Source organism: Schistocerca gregaria, unplaced genomic scaffold (genome assembly GCF_023897955.1).
Source record: "Schistocerca gregaria isolate iqSchGreg1 unplaced genomic scaffold, iqSchGreg1.2 ptg000578l, whole genome shotgun sequence".
NCBI lineage: Eukaryota > Metazoa > Arthropoda > Insecta > Orthoptera > Acrididae > Schistocerca > Schistocerca gregaria.
Window position 1 is genome coordinate 227501 of NW_026061969.1, and position 5000 is coordinate 232500.

A 5000-nucleotide genomic window follows, 5' to 3' on the forward strand; every position below is an offset into this window, starting at 1 on the left:
TTTGTCCCTTAACCTAACTCAATTTGTCCCTTAACCTAACTCAATTTGTCCCTTAACCTAACTCAATTTGTCCCTTAACCTAACCCACGTTGTCCCTTAACCTAACTCAATTTGTCCCTTAACCTAACTCAATTTGTCCCTTAACCTAACTCAATTTGTCCCTTAACCTAACTCAATTTGTCCCTTAACCTAACTCAATTTGTCCCTTAACCTAACTCAATTTGTCCCTTAACCTAACCCACGTTGTCCCTTAACCTAACCCACGTTGTCCCTTAACCTAACCCACGTTGTCCCTTAACCTAACCCACGTTGTCCCTTAACCTAACCCACGTTGTCCCTTAACCTAACCCACGTTGTCCCTTAACCTAACCCACGTTGTCCCTTAACCTAACCCACGTTGTCCCTTAACCTAACCCACGTTGTCCCTTAACCTAACCCACGTTGTCCCTTAACCTAACCCACGTTGTCCCTTAACCTAACCCACGTTGTCCCTTAACCTAACCCACGTTGTCCCTTAACCTAACCCACGTTGTCCCTTTGCCTAACATAGTTCACTGCTCGGAATCTCTGGTGTCGTTGTTATCCTCATGTAGATGTCTTGCGAGTGTTGCTTACTTTCCACATATTCCCGCTATCCACTGTCAATTGTACTGCAATAGGACTATATCGCCCCCCCCCCCTCTGCCCCTCTCTTTGTGTCTCCGTCCTCTCAAGCTGGTCGGTCTGGCGTTTGAGTGTTAAATGAGCCTCGCAGCTGTTCAGTTGCGTTCAGATGTCGACGCCCTCAGTGTACGTCGTGGTATGGTCTGTGTCCATTGTCCGCTGATGTCGTACGCGTAACCCACACGCTGTACCGATCATCGGTAGTTACGTACAGAGTGAAGTAGTGTGATACGTGTGACCGTACGCTGGCTGTGCCCAACGGTGTCGAATCTCAATTTCCATATGTTGTGCTCGATGCTACTTGTCTCGTCTCCCAATAACAGCTAGGTTGCACTGTGGTACGCCGTAGAGGCGTGTGGGAGGAACGTACGAACGCATTGTATGTCACCCTGGGTCGCTGGGGGTGGTGGTGCGGTGAGTCAGGTCAGGTCAGCGTGAGCCGTGTGATGTAGTGACGCGTGTATTCCGACTTTGTCGTATTGCCTCACACAAAGTGCTACCCTGGTGGACCGCGTTCCATATCTGGGACATGCCGCAGATGCCGGTTGACAGTGGATCGCGGAAGGGACATCGCATACGTGCGCGGGCCACCTTCCACGTGTTCTCTTCTGCACATGTCGCAGTGTGTATGTGGTCTGATGTAGCGTGTCGTGACACATGACATCCTGGCATGCAAGAATTGTTGAATTCGCAAATGTAGGTGGACATCTACGTTTACTGCCCAAGATACGCAAATGAACTGGAAATCCGTTGTTGAGCGGTTGTTCACGCTGGAGGTGAATCTGTGATGGCGACGATCGGTACAGCTATTAACCGGTTGTTTCAGCGGTACCCGCCACATCCACACACGTGACTAGGCCCATGTGGGTATGAAGCGATACGCGGCGGTGGCTTGGTGGGACTGTTCCCGGCCGGTGAAGGGGGGCCGCCCGGCGTGTTGGCCGCGCGCTGCGTGGGCGCACGCGCAACAGGCGGCTGGTGGGGGGCGCCGAGTGGCAGGAGCGCCAGCCGACGGGCTCGGCAGGCGGCGCAGCTACGCTGCGGCGCACCCTGCACGCGGCGCCTGGCGGCCAAAGTTGGTTCAGCCGAGCCCGGTGCGAAGCGCGGTGGACATCTGCAGTGTGCTGGTCTGATTGAGGACTGTGTGCGTTGAGGATGCGCCGCCGCCTGGCACTCGGCGCCGCGACGCCGTCTGCTGCTCGGTCGCCCCAGCGGTTCTCGCAGGTGGTTTGTATCGCAGTTGTGCGGACGTGTTGGCGCGTGCGCTGTGCTGGGAGAGTTCGCTTCTGCACCCAAGTGGGGCTTTGCCCTTGTGTGGCGCTGGCGTTGGAGCTGCCGGTCACCATAGGTGGCGCGTGTTGTCTCCCGCCGGCAATGCCACGACAGCACGCTCCCGGGCCTCTGTCGGCAGCGGCAAGCTCAGTTGGGAGCAAGGGTGTTCGCACTAAAACCGTCTACTCGCCTAACTCCGGGCGATTGCGCCTCTCTCGAAACCGACCAAGTACCTAGGACGGCGCTGCGCGCCGCCGGGACCTGAGAGGGTTTCGAGGTGTATCGTGCAGGGGAGCTCGGCCTCCTCCTGTTTGCAGAATAATTGAGCGGACGCTTGCGTGTTCGCGCGGGCCCCCGGGACACACTCCCGGGCGGCCGGCTGCTCAGCTCTAGTTGACGCAGCTCCCTGGTTGATCCTGCCAGTAGTCATATGCTTGTCTCAAAGATTAAGCCATGCATGTCTCAGTACAAGCCGCATTAAGGTGAAACCGCGAATGGCTCATTAAATCAGTTATGGTTCCTTAGATCGTACCCACGTTACTTGGATAACTGTGGTAATTCTAGAGCTAATACATGCAAACAGAGTCCCGACCAGAGATGGAAGGGACGCTTTTATTAGATCAAAACCAATCGGATTGGCTTGTCTGGTCCGTTTGCCTTGGTGACTCTGAATAACTTTGGGCTGATCGCACGGTCCTCGTACCGGCGACGCATCTTTCAAATGTCTGCCTTATCAACTGTCGATGGTAGGTTCTGCGCCTACCATGGTTGTAACGGGTAACGGGGAATCAGGGTTCGATTCCGGAGAGGGAGCCTGAGAAACGGCTACCACATCCAAGGAAGGCAGCAGGCGCGCAAATTACCCACTCCCGGCACGGGGAGGTAGTGACGAAAAATAACGATACGGGACTCATCCGAGGCCCCGTAATCGGAATGAGTACACTTTAAATCCTTTAACGAGTATCTATTGGAGGGCAAGTCTGGTGCCAGCAGCCGCGGTAATTCCAGCTCCAATAGCGTATATTAAAGTTGTTGCGGTTAAAAAGCTCGTAGTTGGATTTGTGTCCCACGCTGTTGGTTCACCGCCCGTCGGTGTTTAACTGGCATGTATCGTGGGACGTCCTGCCGGTGGGGCGAGCCGAAGGGGTGCTTTCGCGTCCCGAGGCGGACCCCGTTTAAATCCTACCAGGGTGCTCTTTGTTGAGTGTCTCGGTGGGCCGGCACGTTTACTTTGAACAAATTAGAGTGCTTAAAGCAGGCAAGCCCGCCTGAATACTGTGTGCATGGAATAATGGAATAGGACCTCGGTTCTATTTTGTTGGTTTTCGGAACCCGAGGTAATGATTAATAGGGACAGGCGGGGGCATTCGTATTGCGACGTTAGAGGTGAAATTCTTGGATCGTCGCAAGACGAACAGAAGCGAAAGCATTTGCCAAGTATGTTTTCATTAATCAAGAACGAAAGTTAGAGGTTCGAAGGCGATCAGATACCGCCCTAGTTCTAACCATAAACGATGCCAGCCAGCGATCCGCCGCAGTTCCTCCGATGACTCGGCGGGCAGCCTCCGGGAAACCAAAGCTTTTGGGTTCCGGGGGAAGTATGGTTGCAAAGCTGAAACTTAAAGGAATTGACGGAAGGGCACCACCAGGAGTGGAGCCTGCGGCTTAATTTGACTCAACACGGGAAACCTCACCAGGCCCGGACACCGGAAGGATTGACAGATTGATAGCTCTTTCTTGATTCGGTGGGTGGTGGTGCATGGCCGTTCTTAGTTGGTGGAGCGATTTGTCTGGTTAATTCCGATAACGAACGAGACTCTAGCCTGCTAACTAGTCGCGTGACATCCTTCGTGCTGTCAGCGATTACTTTTCTTCTTAGAGGGACAGGCGGCTTCTAGCCGCACGAGATTGAGCAATAACAGGTCTGTGATGCCCTTAGATGTTCTGGGCCGCACGCGCGCTACACTGAAGGAATCAGCGTGTCTTCCTAGGCCGAAAGGTCGGGGTAACCCGCTGAACCTCCTTCGTGCTAGGGATTGGGGCTTGCAATTGTTCCCCATGAACGAGGAATTCCCAGTAAGCGCGAGTCATAAGCTCGCGTTGATTACGTCCCTGCCCTTTGTACACACCGCCCGTCGCTACTACCGATTGAATGATTTAGTGAGGTCTTCGGACTGGTACGCGGCATCGACTCTGTCGTTGCCGATGCTACCGGAAAGATGACCAAACTTGATCATTTAGAGGAAGTAAAAGTCGTAACAAGGTTTCCGTAGGTGAACCTGCGGAAGGATCATTACCGACTAGACTGCATGTCTTTCGATGTGCGTGTCGTGTCGTGTCGCGCAACACGCTACCTGTACGGCAGTGGCCGTGCGCCGCGTGCGGAACCACGCGTGCCTCTCAAAACTAGCGGAAGTGTTGTTGTTGTGTGGTACGAGCGCTGAAGCTCTGGAGCGGCTGGCCTGCGGTACCTGGCGCCTGGCGCCGGTTTTGAATGACGTTCGCCCGAGTGCCTGTCCGCTCCGGTGTGGAGCCGTACGACGCCCATCGGCTGTGAGGCCGTTGGACACAAAAAAAAATAGTGGAACAGGGGCCGTCAGACGCCTCAGTCCCGCAAATGCTACTGTCTTGAAAGAGACAGTGGGAGACTGAAAAGGAAAAGATCACCCAGGACGGTGGATCACTCGGCTCGTGGGTCGATGAAGAACGCAGCAAATTGCGCGTCGACATGTGAACTGCAGGACACATGAACATCGACGTTTCGAACGCACATTGCGGTCCATGGATTCCGTTCCCGGGCCACGTCTGGCTGAGGGTCGGCTACGTATACTGAAGCGCGCGGCGTTTGTCCCGCTTCGGAGATGTGGGAGTGTCGTGGTCGCCTGTGTGGCCGGCCGCGTCTCCTTAAACGTGCGATGCGCGCCCGTCGCCTGGCGGTTCGCATACCGGTACTTTCTCGGTAGCGTGCACAGCCGGCTGGCGGTGTGGCGTGCGACACCTCGTACAACGACCTCAGAGCAGGCGAGACTACCCGCTGAATTTAAGCATATTACTAAGCGGAGGAA

General features: G+C 54.8%; 3 non-coding genes across 3 annotated transcripts in view; all 3 read left to right on the top strand.

Moving 5' to 3' along the window:
- Positions 1-2338: 2338 nt before the first annotated feature.
- On the top strand, positions 2339-4231 carry LOC126315891 (small subunit ribosomal RNA). The gene has a single exon (XR_007555997.1). It is a non-coding gene; the product is annotated as a small subunit ribosomal RNA (ribosomal RNA).
- A 368-nt stretch (positions 4232-4599) lies between these two features.
- On the top strand, positions 4600-4754 carry LOC126315881 (5.8S ribosomal RNA). Its single transcript, XR_007555988.1, has one exon. It is a non-coding gene; the product is annotated as a 5.8S ribosomal RNA (ribosomal RNA).
- A 188-nt stretch (positions 4755-4942) lies between these two features.
- LOC126315918 (large subunit ribosomal RNA) overlaps positions 4943-5000 on the top strand; it is a 4222-nt gene continuing 4164 nt past the window's right edge. Inside the window, exon 1 of the ribosomal RNA XR_007556021.1 lies at positions 4943-5000. This exon is cut by the window's right edge and continues 4164 nt beyond it. This is a non-coding gene — a ribosomal RNA (large subunit ribosomal RNA).